The 14395-nt window shown below is 35.2% G+C and overlaps 1 pseudogene; it reads left to right on the top strand.

The window, feature by feature from the left end:
* The first annotated feature begins 2476 nt into the window (after positions 1-2476).
* LOC137931349 (arylalkylamine N-acetyltransferase 1-like) lies at positions 2477-4295 on the top strand (annotated as a pseudogene).
* The last annotated feature ends 10100 nt before the right edge of the window (positions 4296-14395 follow it).

Raw genomic sequence — 14395 nt, 5'->3', positions numbered from 1 at the left:
AGCTATGCTCCCGTTCCGATCGTCCTTGACCCGATATCCGACACGGCTCTAATAGACGCCTTGTCACCCTAACGCCTGAGATCCAGCCTCCTTTATCTAAGTCTATATGTAATGGAATTCCCCGATGAAATTGAAAACCATTTATTCTGCGTGTTTGGGATGAATTCCTAATATTTTTTTTATTTATATAGAGATTTGTAAGTAAACATTAAATAAAGTGTTTAGACTGAAACCTTTTGAACTTTTGAATTGGAAAGAAGATTGTTTAGTGGTTATAATATATACTCTATTTTTAGCGAAATCCTAAAAAAAATTATCATCTGAAATTCGTGAACATTACGATCTGTCAATTTAGTTTACAATGTTCATTCTTTTAGTGACAGTGTGATATAGATCACAGTCCAAATCACTTGTTAATGACATACATCTGTTGAAAAACGTGACAAAAAACCTTGTATAACAAAAATCACTATTTTTTTTTATTCATGTGAAGTAATCGTGTATTTATGTAGAGACGTATATAGCTTTCATATTATGTTCGATAACAGCGCCTCGGAATAACAAGAGGCAAAAGTGAATTTACGGATCATAAAGAAAATCGCGTCGACCCGTGCCGCCCTTTGTGAGTTAATGGAGGCCTAAATTGTTTTCCTTACGGTGTATACTCGTAATATAATAGAGAAATAAATTTCTTGGAGATACATATGACTTTATTTATGAAATATCGAATAGTCGTTATCAAGTTTTTTAGTATATTGCTATCGAAACTAATGTACTACGTCTTAGGAACATGCCTTGAGGTGGGGGCTGAGAAAAAAAGAGTATGAGTGCCACCACCGCGAGCGTTGACAGCAGGCTAACGTAACGAAACGGACGACACTCTTCTACCACTGCACTTCGCCGTGCGTATATATACGCGGTACAGCGGTTTCTATAGATATATGTAATATATATATTTCTAGATACGTTCCAAGTAATAGAATACAAATACTCTCTGTCTGAGTAGATAGGTTATGCTGCAAACCCATCAAAATTACCTTTCTAGCATATCACAGAAGGGTCATTAGAGAGAATTTTAAGAATATTTAAAGGAACAAATAACCTAAAAAAAGAACAAAATTGTTATAATACAAGTCAAACTAAATACTAAAATCTGTGATAAATATAGTGCGAAAATAGGAAAGTAAAAATCAAATTATAAAGGAATGTAAATGTAAGAAAAGACCAAAAAAAAGAAATAAAAATTTGGAAAACAGAACAAAATGTAAATCTGGAGATTCTGGTGGCAAGGTGATGAATGAAAAAATCTCTGAAGAATAAATTATGAATTAATAAGAAAAAATGTGAGACAAAATCCACGATAGTGCGCAATATATTTGGTTCTAACACATTCCGGTTCTGTCTCGATGTTTTTCTTTACCCTTTATGATGATTAGTATCGTTATACTTATAATTCACACTGTGCTTATCTATCGCGAATTCAATTATTGACCGATGATGATAACTTGTTCTCCCTGGCTACCATTGTTCGGTTGTTTTATGTCCTGTTTTAATTTAATAGGACTTTCGTAAATAATTTTCACAATATTTCCAACGTAATTCTGTGAGTATTTAAAAAAGAAAATATCTAAGTTTATTGATTAATCTAATCTCACGAGTGATTTATTTTATCAGTGACATTAGTGCTGTAATTAGAGATTGACATAGGCCTAACACAAATGTATCTATTGGGGGATTTACCATCACTTACATTCACCACGCTTGGCAGGCGGGTTGGCATTCGCAGTGTGGTATTAAGGCATTCAGAGGGCGCTGCTGCCCATTCTCCGGAAACTTGTTTGTGCGAAGTGGCAATCTTATGCAATCAATGCACAAAGAATCAAATCAGCGACCTCCGATTCCAAATAAAAGTTCTCTACCGCTGGGTTGCCACTAAAGACTGGGTACCATAATTTTATGAAATACAAGAGTGTGTTAGCCATAGCGTGCTATAGCTTGCTATATAATTGAGCTTTTGAGATATATAATTATATTTTATTATATGAAAAGCGCACGAGAATTCTCGCAGAAATTACTATGCAATATCATGTTGATATGACGGGACAGTATTTTTCCCTGGTAAATAAATACTCCTAAAGACCATACAAGTAAGGTGAACATGTACGACTTAATTAACGAAGTAACTACAAATAAAACCGCCCCCTGTATATTTTAAAATTATTATGCATGTATTTATTTATGGCGTGTACAATAAAGAGTATTAAATTAATACAATAAAATAAATAAATGAATTTATCTCAAATTTGCATGCAAAAGGGAAAAATAAGAGCTATTATCAGCGCATTTCTAGAATGGGCTTGTAGCAAGCAAGCGGTTATTCATTTTAATTTTTAAACATGATATAAAATCAAGTACAAAAAGAGAACTTAAAGATTAGAATATAAATAATAATAATAAATAAAATTCTGTTTCAGTGATGGCGCAGTTCGTGACCATTACCCCGGAGATGAGCGAGGCGGTGATCCAACATCTCAGGGACAACTTCTTCGCGGACGAGCCGCTCAACAAGGCGGTGTCGCTGTGCGAGCGGGGACAGCCGCATGCTGCCCTCGAGCGCCTCTGTAACGCCACCATGGCCGACGGACTCTCCGTCGCCGTCGTGGACGAGGATAACGTAAGGTTCATTTTTATTTCGGAAATAAACTTTTTGTACACAAATACATGGCTACGGAGAGACTAGACATGTACATATGGGATTTATAAACATATAAACTCTTTCCACAGTCGGATTCTTCGTGGAACATAGTAGTTTCCCATTAAACAATACCCAGCACTCCCTGAGCGTAACTCAACCTTCCCCAGCACTTTCATGTCACTGCATTGCACGAAAACCAAAAGAAATTGTTGCTTCCCCGAGTCTATTTTAGTGAATGGTGGAGGCCACTCAACGCCTTCGAACCCGAAGCCTTTTTAATTGGCTTCTGTGGCAGGAATGGAATGTTTAAAATTTAATGATTTACGGTAAAGTACTAGAATCAATTTTTTCGCCGATTTAGAGACATCAAAATAATAGTATTTACTATTTAAAACATAAAAAATGTTTATTAAATATCTTATACGTTAGCGCGTCTCTTGGTTTTCAATCGCAAATCAACCCTAGACGTTCCTACTCTCGTTCTCTGTGTTGGTAAAGGTTTTCAATACCTCAGTTGCTCTTACCATGTACTATTTAATGAGACAGCCATGTTATCCTCGTGCTACACGATGGCACAACACCATGTCGATCTGTTTGTTATTCCAGTGGCTAGCGAGAATTATAGAAGCTTATCCTATACATCTGTGGGTTCGAAAAGATGACTGACCATATATATCTGGCATATTCCAGGTCCTTGGCGTAGCTCTCAACGGCATCTTGTGACCCGGGGACATCGAACAGTCGATTGAGCAAATCCAACAATCGTCCGATGAGAACTACAACAAGATATTCACGATACTTTACACCGTGAGCCGAGACCTTGATCTTTTTAATACCTTCCACGTGGATAGTATTTTGGAATGCAGGATCATTTCTGTGTCGGATAAGGCGAGGGGTAAAGGATTTGCGAAGGAGCTAATGAAACGAAGCATTGATATTGGCAGGGAGCACGGTTTTAAGGTTTGTACATTCATCGTTTAAGTTTATTTTAACGAATTTTTACCTACTTTTCCTTTTTTAATCTACGGGGGAGGCTTTTATACCTATGGACCTCCTAAGGTTGAAATGATGAGAACTTCCAATCGTCTTTAGTCGTTCGGTGTAATCGGTTTAAACATTTGCACTAAAAATTGCAGTTCAAATATATTTCGTATTACATCTCGCAGAAATATATCGATGAAAACATTATATTTAATTAATAAACAGTTATAAGCCAAAAGGCTTTAATTTTAATTTCGTTAAGTTTGTACAACACTAATTTTCTCTTATGAATGAAGGTCTGGTTCGAATATCGATAAACCAAAAATCGGTTTTACTCCGCGTAGGAGATTACGGTCGGTACACAATCTATGAATACACACAAAATAATATAATCTCATATAAATAACTACCTTGTGTCTAAATTGAAACAAAATTTGTTTTTAAGCTGTTCAAAGTGGATGCTACGGGAGCGTACTCTCAACGCATCTGTAGCTCGCTGGGTCTACGAACGCTACGCCGCGTGCGCTACGCGGAGTACTGCGGCGAAGACGGTGTGCCGATATTCAACGTGCCCCCGCCGCACGAGGCGCTCGCTATCATGGTGACCGAATTGCCGTAGACCTGCCTGTCTACGACCTACAATACTTACGTAAAGAGAGACATGGAAACAAAAACTCGGTACCTCAATAGGTTTATATGCACACCGGAAATTTTTAATATTGTCAATACCATATGTAACTTTTTATCGCATTTATTTTTAATTATTTTGTTTTCATTATTTTTATCAAAACAGACTAATTTATACAATATAATTACTTATATAACTATTAACTATATTTATATTCTTTAATTAAATTTATGATAACTGGGAACAAACCTTCTTACTATGTATATGTCAGGTCGACGTAGACTCACCTTTGTTTATAAATCCCTCAACCGAGCGGTGACGTTTCAGTACATTTTGTCTGCTAGCGCCATCTATTGAAATCGTCGGAAGTTACAACGATTCGATGTTCTATACCAGTAGTTTTTGTGAAACAACTTTAAATTTAATTGTATTTTAATTATTTTCATACATTTGCGACATGGGTATTTGCGATCACGATATATCATTAATGTAAAATATGTATACGTGTTGGTGGTAGATTTCTTTTATAGAGGCGGTTTAAGTGACCGTCATAGCGACTTATGTACAACAAAACAAAAGTGTAAAAACATTACGGCTCTGATTTAAAGAAAGCTATAAGTTACATGGCAAAAATTTACATGATGTCAAGATTCGACCTTCAAACTCCTGGGTAGAGTAACTTAATTGTCGGTTAACATTATCATGACCCTGTTTGTGGAACGCTACACTATTCGTTTCTTTGATTTAAAATGTTTCTTTAAACCAAAGAATAGAATAGAATTAATAGAGGTTTTCTGGATACTCATAATTCGTTAGGGTCAACCATTAATACCATAAATATTAAGTGTACCGATGTTTTTTGAGTCTATAACCATGTCAGGATCTGTACTGTTTATATTATTTATGAAACCTTTTGTAATATCTTACAATATTTATCAATTTATTATCTTTCATTTAAATAATAATGTGTGATTTGAAATCTTGTTAACAAACTTACTTATTTTCTGTTGATGTCGGTGTTGCTAGCCCGAAGGCTTTTACAACTTCATCTAAGCTGAGTTCACGGAGGGGAAGGGTCAGTGAACTTAATTTAACCAAAAGAAATTGCGTCGCATATTGCATAACTCTTCAGAACTATGACATTTGTAGGATAACATCTCTTTTAAAGTTATAACAGCGAAATTTAAAACGAACTTTTCTTTTTAACTTTATAAATATTTTTCTGTTAGTTTTTCTTATTGTTACCAGTTTTTAAATCAAAAAATAAAACGGCACATGCAAATATAACCATATTTTATATTTTAAATGATTATAAACGTACAAACTATACATTCATCTTGAATAAGAACGAATTTTATATATATTTATATAGACGAATAAACCATGTGTAGACAACAAAAAAATCCTTTGCATGTTAATTGACATAAACGTGTTTAAAAATATACAATGTATCAAGGATATTAACTTGTTAACAAAAAAAAATATGATAATTTTTAAAAATGTATTTAAACTGTCTTAAAAGTTGTCGACTTGTTTTAAAATTTTATGTCTTTACAAATCTAAAGACGTTTTTTAAATTGCATTACGCAGCAGTACAGCTAAGAAGCCTCTCCCGGAATAGGACAGCATAGTAAAATAATGAAATGAAAAATGATGAATTACTATATGTTTAAACTATAACGTTACCACTTATATAAATGAGGTAGGCAGGATGGATAATAAAAGAGAATTAGACGCATGTCTCTATATCGAAATGTAATGTAAGTAATATTTATGCATTGATGTTTAGATGTTGGCCAAACAATGTTTACGTAAATATATTGATGTACTGTTTATAATGTTTAAAGGACTTTGTAAGCGTTTACACCCTTCGTAGACTGTAGATGTAGTCATGCGATTCCTTTCTATACTTATACACTGTCGCTAAATAAATGCTATCTGTGTTAGAGATGTAGGGGATGAGAATGTAAACGTTGAAATAATAATAAAGTTTACTCAAAAATGTGGCCTTTCATTTGGATCAATGATTTATATATTCATAATTTTATTCACAGGTTATACACGTCCACAGTCAGGCGGCAAATGTTTTTTATTTACATTTATTTGTCAAATATAATGGTGCAAACTTTCATCATCGTCATGCCAACTGAAAAACGCCCACTGCAAAACGCAGGCCTCTCCAAAAGGCCGCCATGAGTGGTCTTGCGCTGACTGCATTCAACGATTTCTCACAACATCAACTATGTCGTCGGTCCATCTAGTGAAAACTTTACAGTGGGTTAGGCAGAAGTCAGTTATGTTACATTGCTAATTTGACCCGTAATCATATTACATATTCTTCTATATAGTCGATAGACACCAACTGTAAGACATAGGGCTTCCCCAAAGATTGCCAGGATGACATATCTTGTGCTGGCCACCAAAGCGACTTGTAAACAGATATGTAAACGTATTGCTATGTTACAGCGAATATTAAGTTTTATTTCAATTCAATTTTACATAGATGTCGCCATACTTAAGAAGTAAGTATATTTCTTTCAAAAATATAGTAGCAGCTGCTATAACGATACGTCGTCGATAATATTTGTTAGGAATTTTTTTCACATTTTGTCTCTTTCTGTTTATCCCTGTGTACTCTATTTCTGGCCTCATCGACAAACTCACAATTGTTATCGAGTGATGGAGCTCTGGATTTCTCTGCGAGTTCGAATTTGGAATGTTGAGAAACGTAGACAAATAAAAGGAACCGATTTAGCCTAACGAGTCAGCATGATAGAGTGGCAGTGGATAAGGCAGCTCGGAACGGATGACCGCTTGGGGCTTCATGTTTTAGAGTGGAGGCCATAAACCGCCAATAGCTACGACGTCCACTTGTATGTTGCATAGATGACTTTGGTAAAGTCGTCGGTAAGCGTTGGAGGCATGTTTAGTTTGTAGCATCAAAGATAGTACTTACTCCGCCAAATGATGGGTTGATCAAGGAAAAACAGTGAAGACTGGTTGAATGGTCTTTTTATAGACCTTCATAGATAGAACCCATAAGTCTACCCATAGATAATAAAACATAAAGAACGAATTTCCGCCTAATAGTATGCTTGGATAGCAAAAATAATTAGTTTGAATAGATGCTTGCAAATTTTTCGCTTAGCAAAACAAGCAGACTGCGGAAGCGATCGAAATGTCCGCCGACGAACAACGGCATTGACAATTTTCCGGTTCGACCGTAACACGCGGCCCTGACACGGGCCTCGGTGTTTTTGGGTTATTGGTGCACTATGAAATTTTGCATAGGTCATCACTAAACCCATGCAAAATATAATCAAGTAAGTGTATAACAAACAATGAAAACTTTGTGTAATAATGGTACGGTAGTCATATAAATAAACCTATGGGTCAATTGCAACCATCAGTGATTGAGGTGGATAAGAATTCCTAAAAACTTGTGTGACTTGATTAGATAAGGGTAGGTGATCGCCCACGTTCTCTTACCGCCTGCTTTCTCTATAACCATAATTATAATTATAAATATAATTATCTGGTTATTTGCTAGCGTCACACCTAAAATAATAGACTCCTTTTTACTCTTGACCGAGATCGAGGGACGTTTAAAGGGGATAGAATTTTAGATGCGTCTTGTTCATGGCATGAGTAAAATTTTCATAAGGTGTATGAAATTGTATAGGCCATCAATTTACCCCGTAGTTTGTTGAGGAAAATAAGCGACCATAACCAGAGATTTTACTATAAATATACGTTGCGTAATTGCATTAAAAGTAAACCTATGGTTTAATTATATCAAAGGATTAGTGGTATGAAAATAACCGTCATAGAGTTATCTAATTGAATAGCAACAAAAAGGATTTTTAGTTTTGTGACATCAGAATCTTTCGTCGTCATCATTTTAGCCCACAGACGCTCACTGCAAGGCCTCTCTCGAAGATACCATAATTGTCACGCATGGCAGGCAGGCTGGCGATCGAAATGTAGCATTATTGTGCGCAGAGGACGATGGTGCCCATCATTTAGAAACTTGTTTTGTGGGTAGTTTTAATCCTTAATAATTAATGCATAAAATGTGAATTATAACATTGTATTTCGGGAATAAAACCTGCGACCTACAATCACAAGTTTGAGTGGTCTATCGCTACCACTGCTCAATCAGAATATTTGCCTTCAGCGTTTATGAGAAGCTGCATTATTATATAACTAACAAACTGTACCTCTCGGTAATCGAACTGGCTGCCCACGATGATAATTCTAAATATTTATTCCTTTATTTATATTACTATCTACTAAAAATCATTTACAGTGACGGCTAATGCACGTCATGAGATGAATCTAAGAACAGCTGAATTTTGTTAAAACTAAAATTAGATTGAGCTCCCCTGTGTTCATCTTTCGAATCTGTCCATTTTTTTTTCTGTGAATAGCTCCACAGTACCATGTCTGCTTTGACATAAAGGATATAACTATATCTCTTATTCTAACCGGAGTAGTATCTACAGCAGAGGTGGCGAAGCTTCTAGATAGTTTGACACGTTTTACAAAATTTCTCATTTTTTTCGTAATGAAATACGTATTTAACAGTAACTCAGAAAGAAATTATACTGTAATTATATTTACAACACATAAATAAAAGTACAAAATATGTAAATTGCTATAATAATATATATATACCTTGGAAAATAATCGGTGATATCACTTCTTAGTAATTCAATCAGACGCTGATCAATTAATTCTGATCGGTGATTAAATTTCACGGTAATATTTTTTAAAAATATTATGACATAAAAATGAAAAGTTTAGTTGATACATTTATCGTGAGCCACCAATATCCTTTACTGCTGCGTGTTGCTCGCGAACCGCAGGTTGGCCACCCCTGACCTTAACTGTGCCATCTTACTCCTCGTCTACAGTATAGTATTCATGGCTTGAATACTCCTTTAAGTACATTGTGCAACAGAATATGGATGTTGATTCACCTAACTTTAATACTGGAATAGTTTAAAATGAGTAAATCATTTGTATTCTGTTCATAAAGTAAGTAAAATGAAAACAGAACAGAAAGATGGTAGAGAAGTTATGGTGAAATTATTAATTGAATTATCTTAAACATTTAATGTAGAGTTGTTGCAATAATTTGGCAGCGTTAAAGTCGTTTCACACGACCGCAAAACGCCGTAGATGCCAGCGGTCGAGATCGCACGTCTGGATCGTTCTAGCTAGCACCGCACGTACTACGTGTTTGCAGATAGGATTGAATCCTAGTCGATTCCTCTGCCAAGTCTATGTTCTTACTTAAAATAGGAAAATATTTCTAGAAAACATTTTTAATTCTCTATGCATTGCCTTTTGTAAACAGTTCTATTTCGTGTCTTGTATATTAGATACAAAAAGTTTTTTTTATAACTTTTGCGTTATTTTAAAAATCAATATGTTACTATGAATTTGGAACGACCTGTCTGGGTCTGTTTTTCCTGATAAGTTGAACTCTGAAGCCTATAAGAGTAGAGTGAACAGGTTTCTTTTGGATGGGCGTGTACCACCACCACCATTCCATTTTACTTACTTCATCTACACTTTCCATCAGGTGAGATGGAAAACAAACGCCTATTCCATTACAACTATATAAAAAAATGTAAATTAACATTTAAAAGAGTAAGGTTTGTGAATTATGAATTATAATTCCTACCACTATCAAAATGTCGTATCTATTTCGTATATGTATTTTGAGTTTGCATTCGATTCATTTGGCTTTATTTACACTCTGTATTGTCTATATTTTATTACCAAACTGTGGCTCGGGAGCCACATGAGACTCTTCGAACGATTATTTTTGGTTAAGATTGACTGTCGAATTATTTCAATATTTAAATTTATGTTACCTATGTCACATCCTGGTAAATCGAAAAAAATTAACGGTGTTAATAATTATTATTCCACCTTAAAATTAGCGAAATTTAAAAACCGATCATAATTAAGTAACCGGCATCTTAAATACTACTAGGAGTGATATCATATACGCGTGTCATTATATCTAGCTTCAATACTTCTGAATAATTTCATAAAAAATATATTTTTGTAAAAAAATATTTGTTTGCGTGTTTTAATTGCGGATTGAAAAAAATTTAAAATTTCGATCAATGGCTCGAACTATCAAGGAGCTTGGTCACTTGCGGTATATAACGTAGCTACTTCAATCAAATGCAGTAAATCCTATATTTTCAGTTTAATTTAGGATAAGTTTATTGTTTTGTCGGCTTTTTGAAATGTAACTATATGCATTGAAAAAAAGTGGTTGTTAAAACACCCTATAGTATAAGCAAATGTACTAAGTATATATTTGAAAAGTATAATAAACAGCTATTTATTTTGAATATATTTTGAGGTTTAAAACAACACGCCTTATTATTTTAGTTATTTCCCTAGCAACGGCACGCATTGCTTTAATCCATAAGTACATATATTATATCACTCCAAATAAAATAATTAAATAAGCACATCAAATTTGATAGGTAATATCCTTACTGAACTAAGATCGAAGCTTACCACGTTAAGTTTATGCTTATCTAAGCATTGAATCTTCAATAAATATATAAAGTCAAGGCTTTTCGTTGTGATAAGTCTCGCTTTTAAGTAACTTATTCTCAACTAGCTCTATCTAACTAGCTTAATCTCCTTTATTAATCTACTAAACTACTTACTATATGTAGTTCTATTTATAAAAAAGCGAATAAGTTATTCTCATTTTCATATTTCTTATACTTTTTCTTTTCTTCAGTCGATGGATGCACAGTGCCAAGCACAGGCCTAACCTCGGTCCTGTGCAGTCTGCATCCAGCGACATCCCGCGACTTTAATTATGCCGTCGGTCCACCCAGTGGTAGACCTATCCACACCGCGTCTACCAGCTCGTGGCCGCCACTAGAACCTTTCCACTGCCACTTCAGATGAGCAATTCTTCAAGCTACGTAGGTGATCTTCGCTCTTTTGCGGATCTCATGTCTGATTCGATCTCTCAGCGAAGTTCCGGGCATAGCCCTACCCATTGCTCTCTGGGTGACTTTACGGGCTTCGTCGTAAGTGATCACGTCTCTGATTTGTCTGTCATCACCGGCAACATACATTGGACAAAGACAGTCGCCTTCAAATTACGGTATTTTGGAGGAGAAGATGTTTGGGAGCTTACTTGTATAACTTCATATCTCGCACACATACATATCTGTTTCTATGTAATAATAATAATACGAATAGTTTTATTATTAATAGTAATAATAACAATAATAATTGGAATACGTATTAACCTACCAAAATTATGGTACTATTTAAATTAATAACAGGTGCAAGTATTAAAACTTGCGATCGTACGTCGCGGGTTCGATTTCCGGAATAAAATCTTAAATAATTAACACTTTATGCATTATACTCGTACATAGAAAGTATCCAGAGTATATGCAGAAGCATCCTCTGAGTAGTATAATACCACACTGCGATCACCGATCGCCTGCCCAGTGTGGTAATTATGGTATATCCACCATAGAGATATCTATCGGCGGAGGCCTATGACTTGCGATTTGCGTTTATGGCCTGTTTGAGAATATTCAGTTGAGGCTATAATGTTTTATATCATTTAAACAAAATCTTTATTTAAAAAAGAGACAGGTATGATATTACTTAAAAAATGAAATTAAAATAAGATATAAACGTGGTTAAAGACAAGTATTATAATGATAAATAGAAATAATGATATGGACTGTACTGTCACCTACATTACAGTGCATATCATTATTTCGTGTACGTAGATTCCTAAGTACATGCTAATTACTTACATATATAGATACACAAGAAAGCGCTTGTTCGTCGGTCCAACGCCAACGGGTGGTGGTCTAAAATTAGCCGACAGTGGTGCAGGTGAATTATTCACTGCAGCCGATCGACCGCCCGTCGCCACGGGTAATAACTACTGTACTTCACATATAGCTAGGTAGTCGCTTAAGTGAAAAAAAGTGCATAGTTGACACCGCTATGAATGTCTCATTTATGTTCCGAGTTTATGGATTTTTCGAACGATTTTTTTTATTTAATGGAATCAGGCGTTAACTCTGTGTTTGGCACTAATCGGTGTAACATAACTCCTGAAGATGCCCCGTGGAGGGGTGAAACACGTGTTGAGTAATTTGGCGGTGGCGGTTGTGTGATTCGCATTGTTTGCCGCATACGCATTTATCAGCGGGCTGGCGGGCGGTTCACTTTGTTGCACGACTACCACTGCATGTGCGGAAGTGGCTAAATATTGATCCTTTTTTTACTTTCAATTTCTTTTAGTCTAAATGCATTCTACTTACGATACATCAAGTCATATTAGGTGCACTCAATTTTATTTTATTTTTTATTAGTCACACCTTTATCCTCATTCACAGAGTTACCAAGAAACCGTTATACAACCATCATCATTTCAGCCGTAAGATGTTTACTACCGGATATAGTCCACCCCATAGATTTCTGTCAGGACTGGTTGCAGGCATCCAGCACCTTCTCACTTTAAAAAGGTCGCCTGTACATCTTATCCTTCAATTAAATAAATTATATTCATGTGGAGAAATGTCAGTAATAATAACATATTCAAATGGAAATGGGCTAGTAATATGGTTAGGTCCTTTTCTTACTTAGGATGGACTTCCGTAAGGTAATGTCTAATTCCATTAAATATATGGCCAGAAATCAATATTCTTGGTGCAAACTCCTGCTAGAATAAAAACCATAGGACTATTACTTTTATAGAATAGGCCAAAAATGGGATTTAGAGATGACGTATGAAGGTTCTAGCAACTGGACCCTACCCGGAAAAGGGGAAAGTGGAGATAAATGAAACATGAACACAAATAAAAATTAAATGTAAAGTTGAAGCAGAAAAAGAAATGTTTTACCACAATAAATGAATGAACAAACTAATGTCAATGTCAAACTTATTTCTTACATTGTAAATATATTGTATATGGGAAATGGCAATATAGTTTCTAAAGACATAAGACCGTAGGTCAAATGTTCGAGTCCAAAAAGGCAGACAAGCAGTCACAAAAATAAAGAAAAATGGGGAAAAATCGAAATATCTATCGACCTACACCAAAATCGTTCGGGGAACCGCGGTCCGAACCATATCGTAAAGAGGAGACATGTCCCAGCCGTGAAAATATTTCGTTTGGAACCATCTTAGCTTTAAATTTAATACGAGTTAAAAGAAAGCTCAAATTGATTTTTGTTTCTATTAAATTGGGCCCTTCTGGCATTCTTCTTATGGCGTACACGAATGGACAGTGGAATAAATCGTATGTGAAATGATATACGAATAATTGAATAAAGAAAATAATATTACATATATCAGTTCGGAGTATTTTTAACTTTTGTGTGTAATCATGGCATGGTCTTTTTCAATCTTTTATGTGCCATGTCCCGTATTAACCTTTCGGCGTGTCGAATTGCCCCACTTAACAATCAAATCGTCCCCTATAGAGAGTTGGCCCTACGTTGGGAAACACTAGTATAGACGATTCACGTGGGTGTGACTAAGTGTCACTTAATTCTATCGTCGTGTTCATAAACGAAAAGTCGTAAAATAGAAGTAACGACAGCGTGGGAGGTGGTCCAATCGTAACCAATGTTAATTTATAGATGAAGTAAGTTTTTTTTCAAGTCTTAATCATATTAAATCTAATACATTATATGTTTGGTTTGTACTGTTTCAATTAGTCAATAAAAGGAGAAATGTCGTACAGTATCTTTATTATCCATTAAGATTTTAAGAAAATATTTCTCAAAACTTAATGAAACAAGATGTGCAGTAGGGTTTATGAGTGAAGCTAGAAGAAATCTCATTTCAATACTCGATACGAGTATTGGCGTAGCGTGTCGTGACAATCCCTGGCAGAGGCCTGTGCATTTGGGAAGACGTCCATCGCCTGACATGGTAATGATGTTCTAGTCCATATGTCCGATTCTGTGTGCACCTCATACAAGGCAAATAAACTATGTTAATAATTGATAATGAACCGAAAGCAAACCTAATGGTGGTTAACTTTTAAAACTTTTCGATG

The sequence above is a fragment of the Battus philenor genome, unplaced genomic scaffold (assembly GCF_028537555.1).
Source record: "Battus philenor isolate CCGP_79_NKW_IND1 unplaced genomic scaffold, ilBatPhil1.0.hap1 SCAF_11, whole genome shotgun sequence".
Taxonomy (NCBI): Eukaryota; Metazoa; Arthropoda; class Insecta; order Lepidoptera; family Papilionidae; genus Battus; species Battus philenor.
The sequence above is the reverse complement of the archived record's forward strand: the minus strand, read 5'-3'. Positions and strand labels throughout refer to the sequence as shown.